At 34.7% G+C, this 15127-nt stretch overlaps 2 protein-coding genes across 4 annotated transcripts in view; one reads left to right on the forward strand and one right to left on the reverse strand.

Annotated features, from left to right (window-relative positions):
* The window catches only part of LOC111046389 (PR domain zinc finger protein 1), a 103362-nt gene that overhangs the window by 60914 nt on the left and 27321 nt on the right, over nt 1-15127 (reverse strand). The window contains exon 1 of one of the 3 annotated variants that reach the window (XM_039437997.1): nt 5822-6011. The exons of the other annotated variants lie outside the window; for them this stretch is intronic. The gene's annotated coding sequence lies outside the window, so the exon portion shown is untranslated. Of the gene's footprint in view, nt 1-5821; nt 6012-15127 lie in introns of those variants that run through there. 3 annotated transcript variants of the gene reach the window in all.
* Nucleotides 4369-15127, forward strand: part of LOC111046388 — a 158811-nt gene continuing 148052 nt past the window's right edge. Inside the window, exon 1 of the mRNA XM_039438000.1 lies at nt 4369-4429. The gene's annotated coding sequence lies outside the window, so the exon portion shown is untranslated. The remainder of the gene's footprint in view (nt 4430-15127) is intronic.

The following is a 15127-nucleotide window of genomic DNA, read 5'->3' on the forward strand; positions in this document are numbered from 1 at the left end:
AAACGGCGTTCAGAAAGAGAAAGAGTGCACCGCAACAGAGATGCACGATACATCTAAAATGCATCTGACTGATGCAGCTAAGGCTTTGACCTTGTATGCATCTTCCGCGCCTAAATTTAGACCCATACTCACACACAAACACATACACAGTACACACACAAGAATCTAAATAAACACACCCAAGTTTTGAAGATTTGTGTGTGTATATTTACAGACCACGCATATATGCTTTATGCACTCGCCTGCAAACTGCAAAAAGACTCGGACGCTGCTGTATCCCAGTAACCTACTTTTGCAGCGTAGCCTACGGAATTTTCGTACAAGAGCAGCGATAGTAACGAGTATTTTCAGAGATGGAATAACAGAAAGCGCAAGTTTGTTGGAACAAAGCACTTGAGGAATTTGATGCTATCGATGTGGATGGATATAAATAAATTTAACTGTTGAACGTTTGTTTTGTTCGCATAAATGAAGTCGAATATTTACAAAATAAAACAAACATGTAAGACTCTTTATAGCACCTTGATTTCTCAATAAAAATTATTCACAAATTCAGTAGCCGTAACGAGGAAATTTGATATTAACTGAACAAATATGTTGCTGAAATGAAAAAGTGTTCCATCAAATGTTTCTACAGTGTAAATTTTCATAGTGAATGTGTAGGCTAATTTATTATTATTCAGAGTTGTAGTGTTAATTGTGCAGAATTATACATTTTTGTTTAGATTCCCAATAGGAGCGATTTGATAGTTTTCTCACAATATAAGGCATTCTTCATAATGATTTTGCATAAGTACACATGAAAAAATAAGTAGGCATTTCCCAGTAACTGAGAATTCTGAAATTTTTCAAATCTGTTGAGTTTTAAAATATATTTCCATATTCCAATTAAAAATGTAACTAGTGAAAAATATGAATGTTAATCAATATTATAGAGAAATCACTCTTGATTTATCAATGACAGATCAATGGTATTGAAAATTGATTGAGTTGGAAGTTGATGTATTGAAGAAAGAACAAAAGCCTTTCTAGATGTGAGTCTTTCAATTTATTGGATATTGAGACTTAACATTCGATATTTTCGAATATCAATAAGTTTGCTTGTTTATGTAGTGGCGAATAATGTAAATGTAGTATGAATTATTGCTTATTAACAGTTGACTCAGAAACAGTAGTGAGAGTACAATATGGCGGAAACGTGACCCCTACACAAATACATTGGATGTCATCCAAGACTTTTTACGTTTCTCAGCCTACTAGTTCTATTCAGTATAGGCTTCTCTCATGTTTAATGACTTGTTGCTTTTGATGAGCACATACATAAAAGTGTCATTGTGCTCAGAAAAATACGGCCTACTGCTCTCGATAATAATTATTGTCCAGAGCAGACTCAGAAATAGCGTTAGTTGCTCGACAGCGAATGGAAAAACTGTGTCGTATATTTTTGAAAATACGAGTAATGTCAAGCGGTTTGGTTTTGTGCGTTTTAAAAACGCGTAACTGAACCTAGTGAATTCATGGTCACTCCTTTTAAGTCAATACGCGTAAAAGTGTGATGTATTTTGGTTTACTAATATCAATCTTTTTCGTTCGCCAATCATCAAAGCTCCTAGTTTTCAAGTTGAATCATTTATTACAACAATGTCAGTGTTGTGTATTTCAAATGAATATGTATTTCGTTTATTATAATTTGTTTAGCTACAATAATCTGTCCTCTGTCATCGCACATTGTTATCCTTCACAAGGAGCATTGCTGTTGAGGAGATTAATAAATACATAATTGAAAAATGAAAGGTATATTCATTACTCCAAAGGTCCATATAGGTAAAATTCGAGTTGGGAAAGATGAGGCAATAAAGCAGCAACCGCAATACAATACGATACTTTTCGAGACTATTCAAATTCAAGAGGTATAAAGGGAATTTAAATTACATTCTTGATAAATAATATTAATGATGTTCGTTATCAATTGAGATCCAGAAACTCCTACTTGAAATTCTTGTATCTTTATATAAATTCATTTTACTCATCGAAGTGAAAAGACAGCTTAAAATCTTCTATGAGAAAAGAGTTTTCCAAAACCAATCAGTAAAATGATGAATTTCATGAAATATAGCTGCATATCGTTTTGCGGAACTCCACAAACTCGTGATCGTAAAGGTTCATAATATACGTTGTTAGTGCTATCTGTATGAGTAATCTTTATGGAGGGTGGATCAGTATTTGAAAAATCTGCTATATAGCTTATATAAAAGTGAAAAATTCCAGTTCTTCATCCAAAGAATTCTCCATCCAATTCTGCTCTGGTTAGAATTGGAATTCGTGCCATGGCTTATTCGAAATTCATACTCAAACTCAACAGAGATGGTAGAATAGAAACTTGTGGGTTTGTCAAGTAAGTATCACAGAAATAACACAGTTTTAATTGCATTCCGACTTTCGTGATTGCTTTTGTAGTGTGTGCCAGACTAACTAACATCTCATGCATCCTGTCAGTGTACTCATAAAGCATTTGTAGCTCGAATACTCTCCTATTAATTCAGTGGGATGATGGATTTTTATGACATATTTGAAAGAGAGCAGTGAAAGTAAAACAGTTGACATTCTGTCAAAGTCCGCAGACTTTTTGGCTGGACAGTTGGTTTATTTTGGTGGTCGGACAAAACTTAATCACACCTGGCAGACAAGAGTTTAGTACAGCTACAGGTTAGTTGATACACTTTCATTTTCGACATTGTGTAACCATTTAGAGAGAAAATGATGTCATCAATGAGTCTATTGGGGTTTTTTGTTTGTTTATTTGAGATTCCCATGAGTTTATATTATATTCATACTCAACTTGGAAGCATTTGAATCATTTTCATTTGAATACTGTTCTAAATATTCCAGTGTAATATATTGATTCTTTCCGAGTAAAGTGTTCTGTCGTTGCAGTAAAAGTTTTAAGTTTCAAGCAATCTTGTTCCTATGATTAATCTCACCTTATATCCATATCTAGTTCCAAACTAACTATCTTTCATAAATTCCGAAATAATCTATTTTTTGTTATTATCTGATTTATTAGAAGTTCAGTATTACTGGTTTCAAAAGAATTGATTTATTGTTAAGATGTAGAAAAATTGAGAGGACAAGGACTTGTTGAAGAAATATATTCTCTGAATCTCTTATGTTCAGTAAAAATCAATTTTCATTTATTTGAGGAAGCAGTTGAAAAGCTCATTGAGGACATGAAATTATATATTTAGGAGAGTTGGGACCTCCCCGCAGTGACTCCACACTTACAAAAGTTATACGAATTTATATTGTTTTATTCAATCTCTATTGTTAGTTCTACTTCAACAAAACTTCAGTGATTATTATTCATATTTCATATTTATAGGGAGAGATCGATTTGTCATGGATAATATCCAAAACATATATAAAAAAGAGAACGCATTTTCTCACATATAAAAGAAATCATAGCGCAATAACCATTCATGTGAAACTTTCAATTTGGATGTTGAATTTTGAGAGTTATATTCATAATTATTACAATTTTTAAATGGTGTTACTTTTGCATGCAAAACTTGTAACTGATCATTCAAAGTGTTAAACATGAAATGTATTGTTTCAATATGAATTTATTATTCCACTTTAGTGGTTATCATGAAAATATTGAATTCAAAATATAATTATGTCAACTTGTCAATCAACTTCTAAAACATTTCATAACTTTCACAAACTTACTTTATGAGAAGAATAAATTATTAACTGTAAAGGTAGACTAATTCGAATTTAAATATAGATTTCGTCATCGAATGATATTATTTGCAGAAATAGGTAAGTTTGAAAAATTTTAAAAATATTACTTCAATCACAATTACCGCTATCGGCTTACAAAGTTCGGCTGCATCTTCTTCAACGGAGATCGGCGTCAGTTTTTATCGAAGGTTGGTTTGCGAAAACCCTATTATCAGTTGGATATTGATGATTGGGCCAAAATAAAAGTGTGATATTTTCCACTAATCGTTCCAGTTATCCAGACAGAATTTATCCGAAATTGGTGGTTGCGGAGAAATGGAAATAGTGGCTTAGTCTCAGGTTAATAATAGACGAGCACAACGCAGTAAATGGTCCCGTAGGTCATGTAAGAAAAATGGTGGCCCGATCTGGTGTTCACTTGGCGAAACAAACCTGATGACGTTAATAAAAATTTCGTCTTGATTCACTGGAATCACAACAATTTCAACCTATTTTAATACAAATTCCCCTCAAAAATAGATTAACAGGGCCCACACAACCTATTCACAAAATTTTCGAACATTTTTATTACGCCCACAGCCCTTATGATGTCACTTGGTCAGCAGAAAAACCTGTGACCTTCACATTATTGATTTGAGGAAGACTACAGTACCAAGTTTCAATGTCATGGTTAATCTAATAAAAACAGGTTAGTTAATTGAATCAATCATGCATCACAACACAAAATACAAGAATTTGACGTAGATTTTGGAGTAAATGCATGTTTAACCTAGATTACGAGCAGAGATGTGGGTTCTAGGTTATGAACGATTGGGTGCTTGTACTGTACAAGTGTCGAACAGATATCTAAAGATCGTCTATAAAACTTGAACTATCCAAAAAAATGTAACCAGTGAATTTAATACAGATTGATACTCTATTAGTGAGATAATCTATGTTTTTGATGTGATGAGAGAACTTTTAGCCATTCACGTCATTTACATTGTATTATCAAACAAGATTCTGAAGCAATTCAACAAATTCATGAAGGTTAATCAATGAATAGGACATGGATATAACATTTCAATGATAGATAATTTATTCATAATTTATTTGTCAGAAGATCTTGAGAGAGAAGACTGTTCTCTCATGTATATCTTAGCGCTGGATGTCAGGTAAAGCTAGGTCCTCGTGATGAGGTTTAAGCCAAGGAATCTCATAGTTAATAAATAGATGTTTCATCTGTCTAAGATATAAAATTAAAATATAAAATGAAAATGTTTCTTGAAAAGTGATTTAAATTACCAGAATAGTTTCTTGAATGGAAACAGTACTGATAACCTAACCAATCACAGTAGAGTCATTCCATGCTTTGTTGACGAATTATTTCATTCATTCACATCAATGCTTCCCTGCTTCTATCTTCAAATAATTAAAATGAATAATTTCTCTCTATACGAATTGATTGTCCGTCCTATCATAGACAGAAAACAAATTGTATTAACTTTTATAAATCACATCATAAGAGCAGCAAACTCGGAAATATAGCATGTTTGAGATTTCATCAGGGAAGTGAGGAATTCTGAAGCTTTTAAAGTGTTTCATTTATGAAATTGTAGTAGAGTTATGAAAAATTACAAATTAGTGAAATATCTTTGAAAATCTATTCTTATTTATATATCAAGTGAACTTCAATTTTGTAAATCACAATAGACTATTCCTATCTCTTTCACATTGGCATTGAACTTCTACCGGCTGATAGCCTTGACCTATAGAGAATGTATCATCTTGAACTTGATCTTGACTTGCTTAAAAATCAATCAGACTCTACGATTCTTCACGGGATTGGATGACAATTCTCCAAGTTCAAATCAATTTAAGGTATCATTGATTCAAATTTGATAATTTATTGTTAGTTGAATGAAAATTGAATTTGGTTTTAAAAATGAAATTTTCTTTATTTTGTTCGAGAAAATTTTGAAGGGGTAAGTGAGCAAACAATCTATCACCGGTTCTAAATACTGTCAACTCCTCATTATTACACGCTCATTTTTCGATGCAGAACATCAACAACATTCAAGAATAGATTGTTTGCACTCACATGAAATACTGGCGTTTTATTCTGAGGCTGTGGATGGAAAATTGGTCGATTTTGGTCGGCTATCGACTGCTACTTCCCTGATGATGTCTTCTGATGGGAAATATACTTTCTTCTAATGGAAATCTACTGAAATCGTGACGATATTTGGGTGAAGAGTAGCTCCAGGAGAGGACCTTAACAGTACGACGTCCAAGAATGCACTACACAAGTGCATTCGCCGACCTATCTCAATAAGCCATGCTTTCGCCTATAGGTTTGGGGTGGCTGGGGGGTGGCTGGGGGGTGGTGGTGCATGGATGCACTTCGGTGCATGTCCGCATGCGCTTCAAGCAACTACTAGCCGTTCGAAAAACATCGGTCGGCCAGACGCGACGATAACGCAACACACTCGCAACTATGGATCGCGCATACGCACGCTCACAAGCCGAGACGACTGATGGAGCTCATATATTCCGATAATACTGTACTGCTTCTAAAGATTCTCCCCACTCATATATTTCGATAGTACTTAACTGGTGCTGTAGATGTCATCCATATTACTCAATTTTGAAAACCCGGCTGTGGAGAATTCATAAAAGTGATCCAGTTACTTGATCATAATGAATTAAATAGAGGATACTCCCAACCCCTCCACATGGAATGGTATTGAACTTTATTGTTTGGAGAAAATTTTAAATATAAAAACTTAAATAAATATAAAAAACTAAATAAATACAATGGATATTATGTAGAAATACTCAACAATACTATAAATATGTGTGTAGAAGGAAGCTCACGCGGTATGTTCTAGGAATATCAATGATTTGATAAGTGAAAGAAACTAACAGGGAGATTAATCGATTAGAATTCATGAGTAATGAGAGAGATATATATTATACTGTGCATATTGTTCTTGATATATTAACTTGAATAGCTTTATTTGATCATCTACTGGTGATAGAGGGAAGTGAGTTGATCTAGATTGTATTATAAGAGCTTCGAAGTTCATGTATTCTCTGCATCCTCTGTCCTCATTTTTCTCTTCAAATCAATATCAAATAAGAAAATATACAAAAATGGGCTAGCATTCCAGTCTTAATTTAAATCACTCACAGAAAATTACACTAGAGATGAGTTCTAAAAATCATCTTTAATGAACGGATGACACTCTTAACTGATTTGGATTGGAATTGGCTCGCTTGGTACATCCCAGAATACTTTTTCCAGATGTACTTCTAATCTGTAACTCACCGCCTCTAAAAAGACAATCTACCTCGTAATAAAGCATTACAGACTGTCTTTATTCTAGTTGGTCTCCGTCTTTGGACGTGTTGAATAATGAGAAGATTCGTGTAAGTTGGTGCCCCATATCTTCTAGGAAAGGTGTTATAACGAGGTTCACTCCTGTCCGCTATTGTCATGAATAACATCAATGTTCAGTTGATGAATAAACAAACAGCTTCTCAGGCAGTGAAGTTCAACTTGAATTTCACTGTAGGGAACTACCGCCTTGCTACTCTTGCAGTGCAGTATGGCGAGAAGCTGTGTTGTGCGTGTTGCCTACCCGGCTCCTTCATTTTAGCAAGCCGCTCTGACGCCAACCTGCAATAGTGGACTTCCTGCCTTTCATTTCCGGTTTGCTATCGGTGAACTTGAGCTTGAACTTCGTTGGCGCTCAAAAGATTATAGGTGAAATACTGTCGTGAATAGTGAAATGTTTTTATTCAGCTACTATAGGCAATAATAGTTGTTTGTGTATCGCATAATTATAGAATTTCTGTATTGAATCGCTCAATTATTAAATTCACATGTATTGATTGAATAATGTTATCAATTTTACAATAAAAATGACCATTATCTGTGAATTTAAAAATATCATTTGCTTTTATTCGAGCAATTAGGAGAAGAGAACAGAGACGTCCCAGAACTGATTTAGGCGTGATAGGTTTAGAACAGACAGTTAAGCCTAAACCTTGAAAGGAATAACAAAATCTACATTTATCAATATTATTGTGATAATCATGGATATAATTAGTGATGTCGATCATAACGCAATAAATAATTAGATGAGGTAATAGAATTATGAAAAATATAATAGTTTGCGGCATATGAAGGAAAACTATTCTTGTACGTTGATTAATGGTTCATTCGAATTTCCTATGTAACACAGGACTTTCAAGAATTTTCATCCTTATAGTTCATGGTTAGTTTTGTTCATCCATCAACTTCCTATCAGTAATTTGTCCAAAGTATAATACTACCTTGATTCATGCAGGACCTGGACGTCATCATGTTTCAAATACCTGCAATAGAAAATAACACTTGAATAGGAGAACCACTTTTTTAGAAAAAATCAATTAATAAATGAACAGAAAATACGAAATGATGTGGATCGATGCAACAAATCAAATAAATAGTTATGATCAATCAAGAACATTTCTCAATCGCTACAATAAATTAGTTCCATGTTTCCAACTGGAAAACACAAAGACTTTTCGTAATGATTATTACATGTTTTATCACATTAACCAAAAGGGCATACATTCTTCTTTTCGATTAGTACAGCTTATAGTAATTGGAATATATTTCTAAGCTTTATTGGTAAGGTTTTAATATCACCTCAAGAATCATAATTCCAAGTTTCCAATAATTTGGTTCAGATAATTATCCAAAGTATTCCCAATTGTCTTGAGAAGAAATTTAAAATAAATAATAATTTAGAGCCTCTCTCATGTCGAATCAACTCTGAATTCTCAAAAACCTCCAATCCTCAACTTGAACTGCTTTTGGGTCACTCTCATCTCAACACTCATGAATCATCCAGTGTAGGATCATACTGGTTTTCGTACAGTAACGACCCACTTTAACCGAATAATAATGAGAAAAATGTTGAGCAATTAATTACAATTTCCATCTACTTCGGTTACCGATAAACATTGGCAAGAGGAGCGTGTGGAAAAATCATTTGGCGCTCAGTGCATAGAGTAATAAAGATATAGAGAGGTTAGACGTTACGGCTAGTGGTCAGTCTAATGGCCAATAGTCAGGTAAGAAGAGAGCAAGTTCAATGGAAGAAGATGGAAGAGAAGGAAGAAGGAGGTTGTAGGAGGAGGGAAAGTGGAAGGAGGAAGAGAAAAACAAGGTGAACTGAGTTGTTGAATGCTTTAAAAGTAAGCTAGAGGTGAATGACCGCCTGCTCTTGACTCTTGGAAGTGAGTTGATGATGCTAGGCCAGCGAGTGAGACAGAGACAGATGGAAGGAAATGGCAGGAGAAAGAGAAAGAGAGAAAGTGGTTAGGAGACAGAGAGAGGAAATCCCAGTAGTGGTTCAAGAAGCTAGATAACCGCTGAAGAACAAGAGTGGACTTTACGTCAACAGTGCTTTTTATCTGTATCACCCTTGACAGTATTTATATTGCCCATAACCTGCCACAAACAAATGGTGGACTAGTAAGGGTAGCAGTATATGCTTATGAGAGAGATTAATTGTTCGATTAACGCTGTCTTCAGTTTTATCTGAATTGGGTGACATTTAATGTGAGTTGGACATGGGAACCTTATTTGCAATTGATGTGATTTCTTAGATTTATTGATGTTTATTGCTTATTGATGAATGAATGAGTGCGTTATTCTAGGGCTGAAGCATCAAAGCTCTCACAGATTCTGATACTGCTTGAATAATTTTCCTCAAATTGTAAGATTAGATTTTTTTAGAATCTTTCATGTATATTTTTCAATTTTATGATTCATTTCATGAAAGATATTACTTATTTCCATCTTCATCACTTCTTGAATAGAAAAACATTGCTATAGATTGTGAACATTTTTTCACACCGCCATTCCACTTGTATGACACCAGAAGGGATCAATTAACTACCTATTTTCACTTCCCTTTCTACTGCCAGCTTTTATGATTTTTCCTTCATTCATAATCCAGAATTGAAATTGAGCTTACTCAAATAATTCCTAAATTTCATGAGTTCATGAATATTATCTTGATATTCAATGGAGACATCATTATTTCCTTTACTGTGTCCTTTAGCATATATTTTCAATTTCCTGGACCGTTTCCAACGAACTTCACCTATTCTCACTGATATTGATTCTGATTTTTTGTCTCACATTCCTTTTTTACTTTCTCGATTACTTGCCTACATTGTCCGCAATTCAACAAGCAATACGTCACTGTACGTTGGTGTCACACAAACTAACTCCTCAAAGAGAAGAGAAAAGAGTAAACTAAAAGAGGAAGAAGGATCAATGGCATAGCATTGCCATGGATGAGTCTTCCACCACTACTATATAGAGAGCGATTGGCACCCGCACGCACAGTTATGCACAGACGCTCACTGTCGATGAACTTTAGCCCTACATAACGAAGAAAACTTTTACCCACCAGTCAGCCGACCAAAGAAGGCCTCAAGAGCACTGCACTTCTTTTCCTCTTCCTTTTCTTCTTGGTTTCCTTCTCATTATTTCTTCTTTTTCTTCTTCCTCTCATTCTTCTTCTAGTTTCAATGTTTCTCGTCTTCAAAATCAACAACTATTTGAGCTGCTACTCCTCCCATTATCATCCCACTTCTGCTCATCTTCATCATGATTCTTCGATGACACCCATCTATCATTCTCTGTAGTTTTCCTGCTATTTTTACAAAAATGCCTTTCACTTCTATTCTATCCTCCGCTTCTATTCTACTACTATTCAAACTTCTCCTCATCAATGAAGTTCTCCTCTTTCCTTCTACACTCTACTCCTTCAACCACTTCTCATTTCCATCATAAATGATTTTCTACGAGTTTTCTGCCAACCTTTTCCTCTACCTTCTCATCATTTTGTTCTTAAACTTTTTTCTTTCTTCTGATTATCTTTATCTCATTCTTTTTCAAAATTTATTATCAACTCTGCTTTGTATATTTCTTCTTCCAATTGTTCTGCTTCTCCTAATCCTACTCTTTATCATATTCTCTCATTTATTCTTTTTCTGTATTTCTTATGAAATGTGGTAGCATTTTTTCATTTTTTGTACACTTTAATACCCTTCATCTTTCTCCTTCCTCTTGTGCTCTTTCTTTTCGATCTAGTTGAACAATCGTTCTCATTCATTTTCGTTTTTTCATCATTAATCTCTTCAATACACCCTACCAACCAGTTTATCTACACTCAACTCTATTGTATCCAACCAATTTTTATTTCCAATACAATAACTTAATAATATCATCATTATTCAAAATATGTATCACAGTAAAGACAGGTTTGATAGAATACAGTCTACTCAAACCAACAGGATTTCAGCAAAGACCACCTCCGCTCTCGTACAACTAGTTGAGCTCAACTATATACCAGTTCTGCTTGAGTTGATCATCACTGTCAAGTTCAACAAGTTCAGCTTTGAGTTAATTATTGTTACTGGCGCTTGATTGTGCATCTCGCGAATTGTACAGCTTCAGTGAAACTTATAGCATTCCAGTTGTTCAATTCTGTCTGGAACAGTTAACCTCATAAACAAGAAGTAATTTCCGATATTGACTTGTTTTAGTGATATGATGCTGAATGGGCTTGTACATTTCTGCCGCCATATTCAGCCAATAATGATTATATTGGTTTCACATATTCAGAATCAATGTCTTTCTCAAACCCCAATCCAACAATGATGTTACAATTTAGAGGGCCATTCATGCAGCATCTACGCTAATCCACTATTACAAGTAGGCATGGATTCAAACTAACAGCTGATCTATATGCTATATTCGTTCAAACAAAGATTGTGCATTCAGGCCTGGGGGGTGGAACTATGTTCCACTGACCTTGTATGAAAAAATAATGAGTTTCAGGCAGTGTGCTCCAAGCTAAGTTTCAGAAATGAGTGCTGTAACCAATATGGATTCAGAATATGATCAGATAGTGCATGACTAAATTATGTGTTTGAATATCGAACATCAAAGTAAATGAACTTTGATGTCATAAGGAGCTAATTTGTACTAGATCTTTATTTCGAAAATCAGAGAAAGAACAGACAAAAACTATTAGAGTGGAAGAATGAATTATTGAGGAAAACAAATATGTCTGTAAAGCAGGTTCACTTTTCAAATGGAACAATTATTGAAGTTCATGAATCTATATGATGTGGTTATTCCAACAAGTTGATTGAAATTGAAACTTATCGATGTGAGCTGAAATTTGTAATTCATTATTTAAATCAGGAATCCTTCTTTTCAGATGAAATTTGAAAAAGTACCACAGGATGATGAAGAAAAATGCATCAATCGAAGTCGGTATTGTGGATATAATTTATAGAATGTTGTAATGATAATGAGAATAAGGTAATAATTATTCTAATGATAATAAAAATAATGATATTCACATTATACAAGCAGTTCCAAATGTTCTTTCTCGTCAGGGCTACTCTTGAATAGAAATAAAAAATAAAAATCTGAATACCCTTTATTAAAATTTCAAAGTTTAAAATTTTTTATTAAGGGTACTTGGATTTTTATTTTTTTCCTATACAGTTTCAATATATGAATATATTGAGAATAGCTGTTTTCTGGGGGAAAAAGAATTTAGTTGAAGAGATATGTTTCCAGAAGCTATAATATTTCAAATTGGAGGTGATCGAAACATATGAATGACTTTAGAAGTTGCCTCACATTTGAGAACAATGAGAGATATTGAGCCGCAGGAGAATGAGAATTGTTCCACGATCGGAAATAAATCAACGAAATACAACCGCCATTTTCTGGAAGCCTCTGGAAATCAGCCATCGAGCTCTGGATCGACGCTCGGCGAAGCAAGAGACGAATCAAGTCCAGAAGTTCATTGGGTCATCCTCCCCTCCCCAGACCACTCTCTCCTCTCTACCGTCTCTCTCAGTCCTTCTTCTGGCTTCAATCATTCTATCATTCTTCTTCTCCTCGTCGTAAAGGAGGACATACGGTCATCGGGCTGAGGCGACCCGATTCCCAGTGACGCAATCAGACAAGGATGGAAGGAAGTGGCAGGACGAAGGAGGAAGAGGAAGAAGAAGACATCTTCGACACGTAAATAAAAGACTTCCAGCGACGACAATGGCAAAACACCATCAGCAGTGAGGTTCACTTCACACTGTCAGCATTCCTTATGAATAACTTCAATGCTTCCCATCCCATGCTCATAGTTGAAAAAAGAGCCTCACTACAGCAACTCTGGGCCTAGGTCTCGCAGCTTCTCTCTCAGTCTAGTAACGACAGCAATCTATCAATCCTTCTCTCTCTATCTACGACCATTTACACTCTATATACTCTATTCTCTCTACATAAAATCATTACCACTCTATCTATCTATCCCTGTTCGATGACATTTTTGATTTTTGTTTCGAACAACAATAGCCCATCTCAATTTTGCCATCGTTTACGTTGTAAAAATATTATCAACCGCTCCTTTGAGTTATTATATTATCGACTGAAGAAAATTAGAAGTCTTCTTTTTCATTGTTGTGTCTTTTCTTACCAAGGCTGCCTTGTTGTCAAAGAAAAATTAGATATGATGAGGAAGAGAGACAACAGGTGAGATGAAACGAAATAATGGGTATTGAAAGAGCGATGAATCGTTGGCTTATATTCAGTTCTGACCTTCGAAGAATGAGGAAGTGTGTCTGTTGAAATCGGTTCAATCATTGATTGGTTTTAAAGCAGTTTTTCAATTTTTTTCTTGAGTTTATTAGGTGAATTATTTGCAAATTCCAAGAAAAAAAGAAGAAATATGCATAGTGTTAGTCGCAAATATTACAAACAGCTTCACCTAGAGATTTGTGATTCACAAGTGTTCATTAGAGCAATCCATTACATTTTTAAATCGCCTGCAGGGAAGTTCAAGGTTGAGAAAAGATTTAAAAAGGTGAGAAGATTAGAGCGTTTTACAATATCAATGATTAACAGGGGTGTAACGTACCGGAAATGTCTATTTTTACCTTGCAAGCAGACAAGAAGTAATCAATCAATTCCGTTTCAGGGAGGTGTGTTTTCTTATTGATGGCTGCCAATAGCAGAATTGAGACAGAAAAACTGACCTTTCCTCGTTTCAAGTTCACATTACTAGATAAAAGATTTATTAGTGCCCCAAAGAGAAAAGAGAACTTAGCGTAATTGAGAATGCATCACTTGTAACCCTCTTTGATGTAAAAAGAAGATTGATGAGTGAGAAATAAGATTGATAAAATAATTCATTCCTTCCGCAAAAGTCCTATTTTGCAGAGTTTAACCATGGATGGTAAGGGTCTAATGGAATGGGAATGATGACAAATATGAATTCCATCTGAACTGATCAATAACTTGTTCAACAAAAGTGATAATTTATTGTGGATTTTAACCTACATTCAAATCCAAATAAAAAGTGGAATATAATTTATGGCTAAAATTACTGTTTCCTCTGGATCGTCTAGGTTCATGAATTCATAAAGTGAATGAATGTAACACAAAACTATGAGCCTCTATATACGATAACAATTGACTATGGATTTCCAAAATAATAATTAAATTATGAAGCGAAAGATACACGACTTCCTCAGTTTCGTCTACATTTGAAGCAAATGCGTATCATTTGTAGTTCTGCTCCATTTCCTCCATTCATATACCAACAATAACGATAATACAATGAATTGTATTTTTAACAAAAAAGTAGTAGTAGTAGTAGATTCTCGATAATCATAAATGTCCATGACCTTAGATTTTAAATAGATACTTGATGCTTTGTAATGTTGAAACTTTCACCTTACTTTGGATTTTTATCTGTATAAAATCTCTTTTGTCCAACGTCAGAATGATTTTTCCCAATCATTTTGAAGTTTCTGTTATTATTTATGATATTATAAACAAACTTTAACAAAAGTCCAAAAATTCAATTTTCTTAATACTTGTTGGCGAACAATAAGCGCTCCACTGCCAAAATATTGGCAGGAAATTTCGGTAGGGGTCGTAGAATCCGAGGTTGATGAAACTATAAAATTCGTGGGGGTTTTCCAGCCAGTCTGGGGGTTGTAGGGGGGTGCCGGTCCCCTGTTATTATTTTGGAATGTGCGTTAGAGTTGTGCGCATGCGTGGTAGAACGGGACCAACCGAAACATCGTTGTCTACGCCTCTAGGACACGTCGGGTCAATAACCTCACTCAGACAGCCTACTTGTGAATGCTCTTGTCTTGCTCCCAGCAATCATTTCACTTGCTCACACTCTCATCTCTATTTCCCTCTCATTCACACTTGCTATCATTCCTTCCAGTACACGCATCCATTCTTCTTTCCACTTCCTCCTAAATGTGTTCTTCCTCTTCATTTCCTCATCGTTCGTATTGCCTT

The sequence above is a fragment of the Nilaparvata lugens genome, chromosome 11, assembly GCF_014356525.2.
Source record: "Nilaparvata lugens isolate BPH chromosome 11, ASM1435652v1, whole genome shotgun sequence".
In the NCBI taxonomy this organism is placed as follows: Eukaryota; Metazoa; Arthropoda; class Insecta; order Hemiptera; family Delphacidae; genus Nilaparvata; species Nilaparvata lugens.